Raw genomic sequence first — 17,330 nt, forward strand, 5'->3', positions numbered from 1 at the left:
TTGCGGATATTCCAGCATGTGTTATGTTTCCCAACACGTGCAGACAGAGTGCCTTGAGCAATATCTGGAGTGATTGAGAAATTTTAATTTCATTAATTTAAGGAAGGAAGACATCGCCTCTCATTCCTATATGGTTTTGCAACAGAAATCGGCTGTACTTCTTTTTTTTAGCACAAACGGTTTTACGATAAGGTAGACCTTTCACTTGTGCTTCACATTTCTACATCCTTCCGCCATATCAGTTTTAACTACTTTTGTTTGCTTGAGCCATAGCGCATCAGAGGTAAGACAGCAAGTTGTCCTAAGAGCGCCTTCCAATTTTTTTCTTTCACATGTTGCGGCTCCTGCTTCTGCGTTAATAATTTTGTACGTTTCAAAGAGTTATGATGCGATCAAAAAGGAACTGTGTAAAATGTTGTAAAACTACATGCGCAACAAAGAAAGGGTACGCCAATGCTCGCTCGGACTCCGAAAAGGACCTTATTTATGTATTATACAGCGGACATGCACTGAAGTGCATGTTTTTGAGTTTCTCATAGCGCAGGGCTACCCATATTTTGTTGACAATTTGGGTTTGCTTTTGAAAAAGCCTTCATCTATGTTCTCCTTTATTTTTGAGGCCACTGCCTTATATACGATAGACATAAACGTATATAAGTTGCAGTCAGGCGTATTTTCGAACATACTTATACACTGAACAGGCGAGCGAGTGGAAAAATTAAGGCTGCAGCAGAGCAAGCTTTTTTCCTTCATATTTTATATATTGTTACGTGGAAGCTAAGTAACAATATTTCAGAAGAGCTCGTTTTATTTTTCTCTTAGGTCAACCAGCTTCAGTATCTTTTATTGCTTGGCAGTAAGGCACTACCTTTAAAAACCTTCAGCGTCATCCGCAGTTCCACTTTGATGTTCTCGTTTGTGCCCTGCATCGTCCATCAAGGAGACAAGATATCTGAGCTAATGACTTGCTGTCCTGTCATAATATAAGTAATCGATGCTTAGTGGTGCAAGCCTCGTCAGCAATATCTATTTGTATGCCCCGCGCCTAATAACAGCCTACCGCCCCAGTTTGTACAAGAAGCTCATTCGAGGCACGAAATGCGTGCACCCCTTACGTCCTGTATCGGGTCGTTAAAGTGCGCCTGTTGAATTCAACGTCCCCTATCACCGGAGAGCAGCTTTAACGCTGGGCGCAGTTCCATCGTGTGCCACACACCCTGGTTTTCTTTCATTTTTGTATTGGGGGCGAAAACGCTCATGGGTACTGCTTTTTTTTGTGTGTCTTTTATAGCTCTCTCTCTTTCTCTCTCTCTCGCTCTCCCAATTCTTATAAATTGCCTAGCGTGATCTCTTCGGAGGCTACTTTTCTCTCCATTCAATAACTATTGGCTAACTCACTAGACAACACTTTTATCAATGGCGAACAAAAGTTTATTTTACAACTTTCTAAGACTTACAAAAACAAAGTCCTCCGCTTCTCTATTGACACCGAGGAACACCTCGCTAATAGTTCGTATATTATCTCATAAGAAAACCTCGGGAGGAACCCGCTGTCTGCGGGAAGGCCGAAAACCTTCGTGAATTATTCTGCGTCGGCTCCGCTGCGGCGCATCAGTAGTAGCTAAGGCGCCCGATTCTTGAACCCAATGACGCGCGATTGAATCCCGACTGCGCTTGCCACTTTTCTATGGAAGCGAAAACCAATGACCCCGTGTGCACTGCGATGTCAGTGCACGTTAAGGAACCCCGGGTGGCCGAACATTCCGGAGCACACCACTACAGCGTCTCTCATAGGCTGAGTATCCACAGTGCCTGTGTGGCTTTGAGATGTTAAACCCGATAAACCAAAATAAATATTATGCTTTGCCACGTGTCTTCTCAACATTTAATGCACACCTTCAGATTACATAGTGATACACTGTTACAGACTATATTTCGTTTTAATCCATCATGCCCAGGTGATAGTTTGTGGAGGTGTTAATGAGATAGACTTGTAAAAAATGGTGGATTTTAAATTTTTACGGGCGGTTTCACTTACACTCGAAGCTTCGTTACAAACTCTGCTTGTCCGTATGCGCTATTACTTGATAACGGCGTTGCGTAGTAGATACATTTATATAGGTTGAAGTCCAAGGAGAGAATTCGCCCACACCACAAATGTGCCGCTGGTTGTAGTAGGTACAGTGAGTAAGATGGAGTCCAAAGACGGACTTCTCCCCCTCCACTAATGTATCGCGGGTACAGTCACATTACTATACATCACTATTAACATCAACGCTTTACGTCATATTTGTTAGTATTGACTCGATTTAGAAAAACAAAATGCCGCAACTCTCATTTTCGAAGACATGATATGGTATTCGCAGCCGTTATATACACACAAGCTGCCATATCTACTCTTCTACTTTACAGCGGTATTGCACAGAACTTGGGGAAGTGAGTTCATCGACCTGGACGTATTAGCTGCCACCTTGAAATTGCAGCATGTCTCCCACCCGTAGAAGGTATTGAAGTATATGTTTGAAACACTTAGGTAAGTATTTGCCCTTTAGCCTTAAGGGCGCTAAGGCCACAGAATGTACAGAAATGTACGAGTAATGCTCTTAATAAAAATCATGGCCAGCTTTGTTTCTTTCTTTATCCTCGCTGATGGCTCTTAAATCTACCAAAACCAATTAACTTATCCGCATTGTAACCGTTGGAAGGGAAGTGAAAAGGCCGCCTTCAACCCGAAATCCACAATCTTGCTCTGAAGACACCATTTATTTTAGATGAAAACTTGGTGTCTGCTCTTGAGGCATAAGACCGTAAATGCCTACTAAAGGTTGTTGCCTAATCTGTAGTAAATTAATTGAGAAAGCGAGTAGCTCCTAACTGCCGTCGTTTTTCGAAGGTCTCATTTCTGGCAAACAACACGATGCCAAAAACATCGAAGTTTGATATTGCGTGCCTTAAAATGTTTTGTACATTGTCTGAAATATTTCTGGCTCGTAACTCACAAGAAGAGCGGACAAATGGTATTTGTATTTTTGTAAACTGACAATCCGTAAGAATCTATAGAAGGATATCAAGTCATGAGGAAAAAAAAATTAGAGGGCGCGGCAAAAGATGGTCTACATTTAGCTGAGAAGCGAATTATGAGAACGTTATCAGTTATCAGACTGAAAGGCGCCACTAACGAGATCGGCTTAACCCACGTGAACGGACGCAAGCGCGTAAAAACAAAAACTATATTTTTGACAGAGTACGAAAAGTTCGCGACACGCTACGCTCGACTTATGTGGCTGATGCTCTAGTTAATTGGGATACACAATGCATATTTAGACATTAAATGCCTCATAGTAGAACCAAATTGCCGAACATAAATTTGAAGTGATTCCACTTCCTTTGCTTTGTTTGCAATATCAGCATTTTAGATTTTAGCCGAGAGTTATGAAGTTGCAATTTCAAGAGAAAAAATGATTACAGAAATTTTTAGACAAGCCAAAGTGATTATAAAATGTAGAAAAAATGTTAGAATTTACTTGAGGCACATTCTGTTTTCATGTATGCAAGCACATTCGTATACATTACTTCAGCAGGTTGTGTTTACGAAAGAACGGTGCTGGAACTGACACGTACTTTGATTTACAAGTAATTTAAACTAGTTGAGAGAAAGATACAAAGAATGAGCTGGCTCCTCATTAGAAAAATACTTTAAATTAATTTCAAAAGGATAGTGTTCCAATTAAAGTTCTTGAGCTAACAAGCGTGTTCACTTTTTGCAAGAGAGTTAAAACTCACCCCTACAACTTGGTAATGATTTTGCTTACGTTACATGAAAGAACAGCCTCAGCCTCTTTGATAGCGAATTATGTACGAAACACCGGCTCCATATCAGAGTGCTGTTCAGGTGATTACATAAAGCAATTAACAACTTTTGTTACCTGATACTGGTGCCGTGTTTAGGGAACTAAAATCGACTTTCTTGAATGCTGTGTTTTCAAATCAACCTCAGTTTATGAAAAAACGTATGAAGCCTCGGCTGGCCATATTTAATTAGCTCAGGGCATTGAAAACTTGTCGTCCAGGGTGGAGCTTTTCTGTATAGCTCTGCGCAAGGGCTGTAAACAGGACTGCTGTTAAAAAAAATATATATGTGGTCTCACATTTTTAACACTGGAATAAAAAACACACAAACAAATTTTGTAGTAAAAAAAAAAACAACAACTTAGAGCTTCATTTAGAGCTGTTATTAGGCACCGCCGATTTGAAAGTTGTGCCCTTACGGCTTTCATCAGCAGATGCGCGTTTGATTGTTTGAAGCGATTGGATCCTGGTATTAGAAGTTACACTGAACACTTTATTTTAATGCGAAATAAAATGCTTTGCGGTCGGTTCACATTTGTGCAGTGCAGCGTGTTTCTTTCAATAACCTTTGTTCCTTTGCTACTTCGCGGTAAGTAAAAAAAGTCAATTTTGGTTATCATACTAAGTGCAACGCATGGCGAAGAACGTCAAGAAAAGGTTTGGTTTGTAGGGTTTAACGTCCAAAGCGTCTCAGGCTGTGAGAGACGCGACAAACATAGCATTGAAGAAGAACCTTCATGCTGGTAATGAAGGAGGCGTTTAACGGCTGGATTGTAACATTTCTTCTCCGTTCGCCTGTCCGTCTAAGCCACAAAGAAGGGACTAATTAAACTGCTGGCCTATAAGTGCAAGAAGAGGAAAAATGTAAGAGCTATTTGAAACAGTTCCTCAGCGACACTGCTGTGCTTTACGGAAAATTATTAAATTGAAACAAAAATTGGGTCAATTGGAATCAGTGGAAATAAAACAAACCTTCGGTTTGTGAGACGGGCACGGTACCCAAAGGATACGAAGGCTGGTCGGTTTGAGATGAATAAAGGGGACCTCTAGAGTGCTCTATGCGAACGTGAGAGACCCGATAATGTAACCACGTTCATCTCCTCAGAAACCATTTATATAAAGGACAACACGCCAGACACTTTTTTTTTTATTTACGAATGCACAAAATCCTGGTGGTATTGACCATAAATAAAAAATCTTAGAAACTTTCACGCCAAACGTATACTGCGCGCTCAGCCGAAAGGCGTCTACATTGCCGTCTCCGTTGCCGTAATCCGAAATTGAGAAAAACGGTGGCGGGGAAAAGTCGAATGTAAATTTAATCAAAATGGCGTTAAAAGTATTTTTTTTTTTTTGTGCGGCGTTTCGGTGGTTTAATACCATCCCGCTTCCTATTTAGGATCCATCTGCTAGTACAACTGTAGACTAGTCTGTGATAGGGATTTTAACCGACGACGTGTGCATCTCTGACTAGTATAGGTGTCCATCTAAAATTGGGTCAGACTCTGCCCCTTCTTCGCCCAAACGCCAACTGAAACATAACAACAACTGAAACATAAAATACAGCTTATCCTCGCGATGAAAAGACAGTGTTAGAGGCGCTTCGAGTCTACTTTTAAGGCGAAGCGTGAGCCTTCCTTTCATTTTTTATCACGTTGGAGCGCGCTGTGTGTCTTTCTCTGAGATGCGTTGTTTATTAAGACGAAAGCCTTTAAGGGCTCATGCTGTCGTGAACAAAATGTGTCCCGCTTTTGCGGTGTTCTGATTAGCCGAGCCAGGATGACGTCATAGAGGTCTCGACCAATTACAGAGCACCGCCAAAGTATGCGTGAATGCTTGCCTTATATGAACATATGTCAATAAATGATCTATTACTAATTAATGAATTACCACTTGATGACTAATTAAAAAGTTCATAATTATTTATTCAAGATTTAAAGAACTATCTACCTAATTACTAATTATGTATAAATGATTAGTGCCAGTTGCGTAGCGAATTGCGGCACTCAGGCTTTCGCCTTTTACTAATTTAGTCCATGAAGTTCCTCGTAATTTTTATAGCATTCAGGCATCCGCTCGTAGCCTCGCTCGTGCGTTTTTGTCCCCGGTAGCGCTTGTGCCGAAACGTGAATAACAGCCAAACATACCATTCCATACAGTCTGCGTCATTGCTGCTGCCACCTGGATGCCTACAAGTGGCGTTATGAAAACAGTGCGCAACAATTTTCTTACTGACGGCCATTTACTGTTGCTTGCGTAAACGCGGGGATCAGAACATTTATTAAAACGCATGTATTCCTGCAGCACGCTAGTCTAGGAGTAGGGCGGATTAGAGCGCTACATTTAAGAAGAAATCCTTTCTAGGCTCCTGGGTTACGGAATTGTGCGCAGCGAATGTCCGCAGGAAATCTTTTGCACGAACTGGAATCCACCGGGAACCGAACTACTATCCCTCCCATCTCAAAGCGAGCGCGCAGGCCGCTAGGCCACGCCGGGATCTTGAGAAACTGATCGCAATTCTCTTATTCACTTTGTCTAAAGCGTGAAGATGATAGTAGCGATGACAAAGACGATGCAGTCAATGAGAGTGAATTTAGTTGATAATGATGATTGTAGCAATAGTGATGATGATGATAATGGGAATGACAATGGCGATGCAGCTAGTGAAAACCGTCATGTATACTGAATTTCGCAATTTCCACTATCAATGAGACTTAAGCAAAGTGCTGTAATTTCTTGAAGACCGTCCATAGTAGTCAACACTACGCGCATTTGACACATTTAGAATGCTTTATTATCGAACTAAATGCGGTCTAGTTGCAGTCTACTGACAGTAGTGTGCTGTCTACAGTGAATAGCAGAATGTTGGTACAGGGAGTATGCGCGCACATTTTACATTCTGCCGCAATAGTAGCATTAATTTATGCGTCTCAAGCTTAAGCGCAAATACTCGGCTGTGTTTTTAGTTTGTTTGCCACCATCCGATGTGCTCCTAGTATCTGGCATATTTTTGCACACGAAAACCAGAAGAACGTGCTAGCTCCAGTATGACAAAATTCATTCATTTGCATGTTTGCGATAACGCACCAATCAGGTGAGTGCACTGTGTTTGCTCATTGGACATCGTTAGTAATTATTCTTTTTTGGATGGAAGATTTGGCTATATTATGTGACACAGAGCAAATTATTTATATTTCTGTCAGTTGCGAGCTGAAAAGCGCCGAAGCCTATAATAACACTTCGCAATATCCCGAGCATTTGTGTCTTAATCTTGTCGCAATATGTCCTAGCGTTTCGTAACCCTTGGAAATATAAAAGACCTCCAAAAATTTTTTTTAGTTTCATCTCTCAAACCGACAACTCTATGAGTCAAAACCAGAATGGACCAAGCTCTATGCATTTCCTGAATGCAATTTTAGTTCACTGACCTGCGGTTAGCGTAAAAGTTCGAGACTCTGTTTTGAGCAAATCAGTTTGTAAAACCTACGAGTTGCAACACCTGCACGCACACAAGAAAGTACCACTAGCAGTGGATAAATGAGTTCTTTCTTTTTTGCCTTGCATTTTTTGCATTGTTCTGTAGAAGTTAATATCACATTCACTCGCAACCTCCGCTGCTCACATCTAATGATTTATGGCCAACCGGTCGTTTTGCCATACAGTTGAAATTTGGTACATGTGCAGCTGACGAACGTAGTGAGCGCGCTCCCGACTTGATGATACACTACGACTAATTTTTTGTTCTTTCTTCTGCTTTGTTTTACATCGTATGGGCATTAAGGTTTCATACCTGACGGAATTTGGGATGCCGAATGCGGCGAATTTCGAGAGATAGTATGTAAATCAATTATTTATAGAGAAAGTGTTTGTAGGGGCAACGTAGCTACGCTCTTAAGACTCTACTGACTCAAATATACTTCAAAAGTACCTTCGGGAACATGAAATGAGGCTACTTGAACTTTACAGCATTTGTTATAAACTGCCAGGTAGAATGTTTGATTGAGCAGTGCAGAGAAGAAAGAGATGCGAAGAGGACTTAGAAATGTATGTTTCGGAGATGATTAAAGTGCCCGAAGAGTGTAGAGAAAGGACACGCGCTAAATCAAATGTTTGGCAAGTCACTTTAATCAAAGTTGGTAAGTTTACGTAGAAACAGCTCGGCTTTGAATTACTCGAGGAACAGGATAGCCAGTCGCCTTTCTGTAGTTATCAGATCTTAAACGTCAGAACAGTTGATTTATTTCATAACACCGGAACGGTTGCTGCTCAGGATCTTTGCTCTAGCGAAGGTTTCCTTAGGTATGTTTGTTGGCTGTGCCTAACCGCGTCAGCCAGAAAAAGCGACATGGGCAGGGGTGTAATCGGCTCGTTAATATTGGCTGCTTTTACTTGACTCGAGAAGAATAACTAGATGGATTCGCAAATGCGCCCGCGCATTTAATGAACATGACTATACAACCACAACTATAATTAAAAGGTGCTTTGTCATTTTATCCATGTCGTGCAATTGAAAAAGAATTCAAGTAGATATCACAAAGCAGAGATGTCAGTCTTTTGCAGGATCAGCTGGTGGTTCAGGCTTTCCTTAGGAACCAACAACTCACAGTGGTAGTTAAGGAGCAAGACCGTAGAAACGACACGACAAAGGCAAGGAGGCATCCAGGTAAGGTGTTCTCTACTGGCTTCTGTCCTGTCGTTACTGCAGTTTTGTTCCTCATGATATCTTACAAGATTACCTACAACCACTCTTTATTAAGCAGCAAAAAATGCGGGCTTAAACGTTTTTCTTTTTGGCTGCTTTGATGAACTCAGTGTAGAACAAATATTTATAATAGCACCCAGATGAGAGCTATTTACCTCTTTGGGTTGCTAACAACTTTCGTACCCAGCGTCTGGCGCGTTCGTAAATGGCGCTCAGAAAGAAAAGAGATCAACTGATAATTTGAAATCAGCTACCATCGAGAACTGCAGATAATTAAATGTCATTCTGTACGTAATTCAGCAAAATGTAATACCAAAATCGCAAAGAAATATTCTAAGCAGTACCGGGCAGGTGAATTAATAATTTCCAGTGTCATTCCTTCTGTGCAGCTCCCACCTCAAAGCCGAGATAGAGCTCAGTCGCATACATAAGTAGCTTGAACGAATTGATTTTAAACGTAGGCGGCCAATACTATGTGGCTTCACTTCTCGCGGGCGCTTCGAGGTACTCCGCCGGGGCGCTTGAATGTCGATATTGCCCGGTTTTTGTATTTTCGCTCTCAGCTGTTTCGACTCGATTCCGTACATATGAATACGATCAGCGTTTTTTATTGTCGTTTTCTAAGAAGATGAAAGTGCAGGCGCGGGATGTCAACCTAATTTTCTTAATGGCTTTCAAGGGAGGTTTTAACAATTAATCACGAAAAGAAGGTTGCGTTTTTTGTACATTTACGCTGAATATCAGAGTCTTGCGTTATTTGTGAGTCATTTAAGGTGTTTCAAATATTTGGCCTGCATGTTTCCTGGCTGAAGTTGTGAAATATATTGCCGCCAACGCAATAAAGACGCAAATGATGTTGCAGTGAATTAGAATGCGACAGGCACGCATACTATCTAGAAATATATATTTGCCGTACTTGTATTACAGGTAACTTGTATTTCAGGTAAATGGAATAAATTTCACCATGCATGGTCACCATAGATTTATGCTTCTAAGCCGTACCCTAATATGATCGTCTATTGTAAACGAGCACTTCCATGAAAAATAAATTGACCAGAGGAAATGGATGGCCTCTAGTAAGCGAAAGCAAACATTGGTTGAAAAAAAAAATCCATATAAACACTTCCCGATTGGCCTCAGAAAGGAACCCTAAACACGTGAGAAGAAAATTAAAACTGGTTGCCGTTATCATCGCTACCTAAACTACCAAAAAGCGCATATGATGATGGCTGAAAGCGAGGCCTGATACGGCTGCGGCCTCGACGGCAGGCACATTCTGAGCTCCTGGCTAATTAACACTCCGATAGGCACAATGCACACAATGATGCGTCCGTGCGCGCGGTGCGGTAAGCGTAGTCCTTGGTTCATTGCCTCGCAGTACAATGCGAGCGGCCTCGTTAAATGGAGCATCGTCGGCGCGATGCTGCCTCGCTAGAGAAGATCATGGCTTATCCGGGTGTGCGACGTAAACCGAGAGGTACGTTACCGATAGGCACACGGATTATGCGATAAGAAAAATGTCGATTATACTTATTTTCCACAATACTTGTTCGTCAAACATAAAACATTGAGTGATAGTTGCAGCTCGCCAGCCGATTCGATCAACCACTGGATAGGTAATATCAATATGATTTGCGCCTTCTTTCCCTAACGTATTTTGTAATTGTCGCATTACACTTGCATAGTGAGGGCTGACTTGGGAACACCCCAGTATTTTACCTAAGCTCGAATGCTAGACTTTCAACGAGCGTTTCCTTTCTTCCAGCAGCAGTGGAAAACAATGCTCTACAATGTATACAAATTCTGTTTAATGTAATTTAAACCAGCAGGAATCGGAGATAGCTGGTTATTAATGTAATACCTACCTAAATAAATATAAAGTGTAGTGGACATCGGTGCGAGGAAAACGACTCTGAAGTTGTCACAGCGAAAACTAAAAGCAAAGCAAGCGCGCAAAGTTCCCCCTACCCAGGCCCTCCCTGAGATGATATATCAATATTTACATCAGGCGTAGAGCAGAGAGTGACGATCGACAATTAACACTCTGGCGTTGTCATGCGAAATACGTTTAACTGTTCAATCCATAGTGTACGAAATCCCTATGTAACAACCTTCCACGGCGGATACCAAATAGATTCCTTTTTGCCGAGCCATTTTAGCCCGGTACGCATACTCTAAGCTTTCGTTTTTCAGGTGCATTGTAACAGCCCTAATTTACCCTGCCTGTTTATCTCTGACCATATGCAGCTGCTGAAAGCCTGCACCGCTGCACCTACTGCCAATCGCGAGAGATCTAGGAATCATAGATCGACAACGCTAAAGATAACCAACCCTTGATCTTACCGCAACACTACATGCAAGATTGGTACTCAAGAATTAAGAATGCTTGAATGATTCATAAAAGTAATAATTTCGAGCCGTTGGAAAGGGATGAAGAAAGATTGCATAAAATGAAGGTTCATTATTATGTCACATCTTAAAGCGAACAAGTGTCGGGGCAAAACGGCGGTCAAATGTAGTCCTGCTTTGTTGAGGCTAGTATATATCAAGCATTGAAATCTGTGGTGTAAAACCATGTGTTTCCTTTACGTAGCGAAATGACGTTAGCATTCCTCCGAGTGCATGCCACGTGCTAAGAGCAGCTCAAGAAAGCTGCTTCCTTCGCCTGTGAGCAGATCCAAGGTAAAGCCTTTACACATGGGCACAAGAAGTCACAAACTGCGCTTTTCAGGTCGTAGATTGTTTCGACAAGGCACTGCAGTTTCAGCGACAGCCGCCTCGAAAAATTAATATAAGCTAGCTTAAAAACATGCTCACCTCGGTATAACGTGACACGTTCGTTTTCTGGTGAAGGACGGTCTCGTTGGCCGTCACCAAGCGCCGACAGTGTCCAAGACTAAAGCTATGAGAAAGCCGGCACTACCCGCGTGTTCCTTCTGGCTCCAGAAAGCGGGAAGAAAAAGCGCGCGTTGCCGCTCCAGCGGAGGAGAGATGCGAGCACGCCGAACACTTCCGACCGCGGCTCCGACCTGGCACTCACAGCTCGCTCCGCGACGGCCTGTCCGCGCTTCGTCCGCGAGAAGCCGGTGCGTTTCTTTCCCCGCCGCCTGGCGCCGCCTATCGGTGGCGCCGTGAACTTCGCACGATGCACGCCACTAGCTTCGCCACCTTTTGATGCTTGAAGCTATAGTCGCCGTTGCTGCGGTTGCTTCTGTTATTTCGGACTCTTTTCGAGCGACGACGCGGCCGCAGACTCGAAGCGCGCTCACAGCGTCTGCCGTATCTCGTGCTGGCAGGAGGCACAAAGAAAGCCGGCCTCGCTGTCGTCGTCCGCGCTGCTTCGTCGCAAACCGCAAAAAGCGAGAGGACTCTGCGGGAACGTAGGGAAGACGGGAGGAAGGAGAAGGGAGCAAGGGGGCTCAGCGTAGCGAGCTGGCCGTTTTTTACTCTCGCCAACGACGGTTGGGACACACTCATTTGCGGCTACACGCCGCACGGCCGTCCGGTTCACTTCGCGTCTCGTCGTAGGAAAAGAGGGCAGCGGCCCGTTACGAAACAAGCTAACGAGGCCTCCATGTGCCCAGCATTGAGACGCTGTTGCGCTTCACTCAGTTATTCGGGAATAATCTTTACTTAAATACAATCAGGGTGCGGAAAGTTTGCGAAAGGTTGTTAGTGCTCTGTGAGAATATTCTTGCATTTACTTTGTAAACTCTGTGAACAACGCAAAGCATCAGCAGAGGAAAGTCTCTGAGTCGAAAAATGGAACTTCAGGTTACATGCACATTCTTGTCCCGATATCTTACCTGGCCAGACATCTAGCGCTTTTGCATTTGGTTGTTATCTGGATTAAAATTCGTACACAGAACCCTAGCAGAGTGTCTAGTAACCACATAAGCTCCTTTTAGTTTCCACGTAAGCTCCTTCTTTACGAAATTCAGGCTTACGCAATATGCAACCTTTGTTGTCTTTCACAATGACAAGCTAAATAGGGGACAGAGTTTCAAGACAGATCAACAGGCTGCGCTGCGGAAGCGGGGGATGTTCGATGTCGTTAACATTTGGTGATTAAAAATTGCGAGGGACTCAAATCATAATCGCGACAAATTGTAATCAGAAATTATAATGAAGATATAAATAACCAAACGAGTATATACATAAGCTGAGAAAATCGACCCGAGAGTAAAAAAAAATTGTTGCTATGTTGAATCGAAGTTTTAAACTAATCCCTAACATCCCTAAATAATGAACATGAAGCATTATTGTGGTCGCTTGCTCGGAAACCAAAGACGGGTTTTCGAATTGATTCAATGCGAGAAGTCCGGTTGCTTTCTTATTGCTGCTCAGGAAGTGAATCTTCTATTAACACACTTAGAAATTGCTCATGACAACAATCGATCGACTGCTGCATCATAGGAGTACAGTAGCAGTACGCTCGACTTGCTCATTACGGTTTTCGTACTTCTAAATCAAGACCTTTCGTCCACAGAGTCGGGTATTCCCAAACCTCATTGCCCAGAGACACGTTCGTAAATTCTACAGAGCCCAGAAAGACAATTTATGTTTGATTTGGTTTATGGAGTTTAATGTTCCAAAGTGACTCAGGCTATGAGAAACGCCTTAGTGGAAGGCTCCGGAAACTTTGGCCACCTGTGTTTCTAAAGGAACATGCGCTGACATCGCACAGCACACGGGAGCCTTTAGTTTTACTTCGATCTAGAAGTGGTCGCTGCGACCAGGATTCGATCTCCCAGCATCTGGAGACAGCATTAGAGCGTCCTAACCACTGCACCACCACGGCGGCAAAAATAAAAAGTAAATTTATTACGATTTTGAACCAATATGAGGGTAGCCCTTTTCGAATCATAATGCTTGGAATGTCACTAGAAAAGGGTTTGCTTCAGAGCGAGGGTGCAAACGAATAATATGTGCTGAAACAAAAGGATATTTAAGACCACTACGCTAGTATACTTCGGCAGAGAATGCTTCATATTACCGAAACAAATTCTAAATGAAATAATTATCAGTGATTCGGAAAGAAAAAACATACTACGGTCGATAGCGCATAGATTAAGGCGCGCGCTTTTATCTACGTCGCAATTTGTTGAAATGATTTTTACCGAGTGATTAGTCCTGAATTGCTTGTGAAATGTTTGTTGATTTGATCTTGCGAGGGCCTTTGACAGCGTCTTGCACAAACTACTGACAGGAAGGCCTAGCGTTCAAGTATCAGCTGTACATTTGGCTCTTGTGTTAGAGCGTACGCCTCAAATTGAGTGCAATTTAACAACGTTAATGCCTTCTTTTTTTAACAGTGCAGATCTATCAAAACCTGGAGCACGTCTGGAGTGCTGAATAGGCCTGCGTTATGGCCAACACAATTTTCTCCATATCGTATTTATCAACGTTTACTTTTGAGAAAAATAAAGGAATAATTAAGACTTATTGCCTTGCAAAAGTGGCCACCCTGTAGAGCTTACTATAGGTAACTTGAGACTGTTCGTACTTGCAGAAGTACTCGGCACAAACAAATATTACTCTTACCACAATATGCACAATACCTAATAGACGTCATTTAATTTCACCAATACTTTGAATGATAGACATGTTAATCCAGTCAGCCTATATTAGCATATTTGGGTAGCGCTCTAACGCAGTCATTTTAACGCGATGCCCCTTGTTAATAACTCCATACAAACACTGCATGAGCTCGGCTTACCGCGAAGAAAACTTCTAGAACCGCTCCCGGAAAAGAACGTGCCGTTACATTACTATAATACATGTAACTAAGAATCCAGTTAGCGCGATAAAATTGACAATCTTAACTTTTGCAAACATTAGCACAGAGAAACAGATTGCGGTAATGATGGTTTAACTTTCGGTGTAACACTAATAAGTACTGTTTCCTTTCCTTGAAATTTTCTGTCTGCTTTCCAAGTGGCTCTGTCGACAAGCAACATACTTAGCCGTCCGTGTCCAGGCTGAATTTGTATTTCCAGTTATTACAAAAACTAATTTTTAAGGGCAGCTCTTACGCGCCCGTTCCTGCCTTGTAACCAGCTTCGCCCACTTCTCAGGCCTCTCCGACTTTTCCTTAGTCTTCTTTGCTTCATTCGCACGTTATCGGGCGGCCTCGCGCCATGCAATGACTTTTGGGTCGGTCGAAGCTTCTTCGCGTAGTCTCCGCTGATTCCATCCACAGTATGTCCGCTCGCCACCGCCTCTTCATCCATTGCGCGTCTTTAAACAAGCGTAAACGATATTGTTCTTTTCTTGAGTGTGCATCTGTTCTCTTGAAACAATGACAAGTTTTTGTTCTTTTCGTTTGCTTGCAGCAAGAGAAAGGAAAATCTCTTTTTTTTTTTTTTTTTTTTTTTTTTTAGGAAGAAAAGAACGAGAAATTAACCGTTCAAGAACTCCTGGGGCTTGGAACCCCACTGCATGGCAGCCAGTTATTTCAGGTAGGAACGGGCTAAGGAGAACCAAGCCCTGGGGTCTGCTAGGCGCCGAAAGAGACGGCGTTTTCAAAAGAAATAGGTTGAAGGGAAGCTTTAACAGGAGGGCTAATACCCAACGCGGTAAGGGTGAATCGAGCTGGGGTAAGTAATATTTTAGTGTGTCATCGAGTTTTAAGAAATGTAGTTGCTGAACTAATATCTTTGCTTTGTTGGAAATTCTACACAGTAGGACTGCTCAAGCGTATCAGTATTGATAATAAAAATAAATAAATAGTTGTTCTTGAATATTGGCTGCAGCCTGCTAATTGACCGAAACTTCCAGTGATCAGGCGGAATATCAGCCATACGCCCATTGTAGGAGGACTACATAAGCTTTTCCGAGATACAGCTGCTGCCAGAACTTGGTAGAGATATCTAGTACGAACGCATTTATTGGCGCATGAGTGACCTCGACATGCACTGTGCACACAGTGCGTCCTCAGAATCTGTAAATGTAACAGCATTTCCTATCTAGTTTCGCGTACCAGGGTACGCCTAATATAATTTGAGTATCAGTAGCTGGATGGTGACCACCAAAATTAGAATGGACACACCAAAGTTTTGGTTCTTTGGACCCGAAAAAGTTTACCTGACCAGAATCGGACCAAGCTGGTGTTTAACATATTCCTAGTATTGTTAATTCAGTGGCTGCCTCCGAATTGGAATGGGCCACCAGCAACATTTAGCCCCCAGTACCTCCGAAATTTGACCTCGTCATAATAAAAAAAGTTGATAGTTGGTAAATAAATCGAGTATAGCCAATTCAATGCAGTTTTCCAAACTCACATGAGCCGTCGCAGACATTTGTCTTCACTGGACCTCTGAAATTTGACTTTTTTGAATTGGATCAATGAGACAGTGTGTAATCAATGGTACTAAACAACAAAACGCTGAACACTATAAGCCATTATTGACGGTGCTCGCAATGCCTTCGCATTTTTCACGTAAGCAGATTTAGTGCACCCCTGTAATTTTTAATGCAAGCCATGCTAACGTCTTATGAACGTCGTTTGTAGTGCTAAGTAGGATCATACATTCAGAAATATATTCGCAACACATTCCCACCCTTTCGACCGAGACGACATTGTATCCTACGATAGGTCAAGGCACATGCCACGCAGAGATGTTGCAGAAAGTATACAGAAATTAGCTCTTAATAAGAAACCTCCAAGAAGGAACGTCCATGTAAGGCAACACCAGCCCAACGTTGACAGCGCATTTGGTGTATTGTACTAGTCATATTTCGCTAACGTGTCAATCGTGGTTACTTTTCCCGTCGCACCAACTCAAAAACAGCGTTGCCCACGTCGGATTTAAATCGTTTGCCTGCTGTTGCGCATAAATCTGAAAACCGGACTTCCGCATTTATTTTTTTGTCGTTTCGAGCGGTCATGTTTTAAAGAAATGATTAGCTAAGTCCTCTTGTACTTGATGTGCGATGAGCGGGCCCTTGAATTATTGCTATAAAAACGTCCGTGTTATTTTATGAGAGCCAAAAGACTCCGTCCTCGTGCGGACCAAATCACAGTGTTACATATTGCTCATAACAGTTTCAACCATCATTTGTTTGATTCCACTTCTTTGGAACATTATTTTTTCAAGGATTGCCTAATCTACTACGGATGCAATAACAGAAGAGCGGAAACATAATAAGGAATAAATCAGAGTGAATATCCGAGAGAAGTCCACCTGTTCCTCTGCGCTATACGTCGAGGGGAAACGTGTAGAAAGGATGAAAAGAGAGGGGAAAAAGTAGCGGGAGAAAGAGAATGCCATCGAGAAAACGCGAAACGGGGAACACACCTTCGAAAGGGCGAAGCTGGGAAATAGAATGTCGTTTCTCCCGAGCCTCCTCTAACTCTTCCAGGCAGCGCTGACAGCGATGCGAGGCCGTTCGCTTTGAGTCGCCGACATCCCCTGGCGTCCTTTATCCCCCCCCCCCCCCCCCTTCGTTTCCTTTTTACACACTCGTTTCATGCCTTGATCCTGTCCTTAGTTTATTTTAGCCACCGCTCGCCGTTTCATCTCCTGTGCCGCTGTCGCTTTGCTCGTCTCAGTTCTTATCTTCACCGACCGTCACCAGAGTAGCGATCAGATTGAATCGAAAGTCGATAGAGTATAGAGATCTCAAACAAAAGAAGCCTTACCCATTTCCGAATCTGCTTGAGGAATCGCGTCGAAAGGAAGAGACATAGGCGGATGGTAAAATGAACTTGACGCCATAAAATAAACCAGAAAAGTGTAATCAGCGAGCACATAAAGAAGTTCTCCCTTCTTAAGAG

The 17,330-nt window shown here is 42.7% G+C and overlaps 1 protein-coding gene across 1 annotated transcript in view; it reads right to left on the minus strand.

The window, feature by feature from the left end:
- LOC146191684 (cell adhesion molecule Dscam1-like) overlaps positions 1–11,574 on the minus strand; it is a 396,722-nt gene extending 385,148 nt beyond the window's left edge. Inside the window, exon 1 of the mRNA XM_084602201.1 lies at positions 11,369–11,574. The gene's annotated coding sequence lies outside the window, so the exon portion shown is untranslated. The remainder of the gene's footprint in view (positions 1–11,368) is intronic.
- Positions 11,575–17,330: the final 5,756 nt, after the last annotated feature.

This window comes from Amblyomma maculatum, chromosome 4, assembly GCF_055883805.1.
Source record: "Amblyomma maculatum isolate TAMU_Amacu chromosome 4, ASM5588380v1, whole genome shotgun sequence".
NCBI lineage: Eukaryota > Metazoa > Arthropoda > Arachnida > Ixodida > Ixodidae > Amblyomma > Amblyomma maculatum.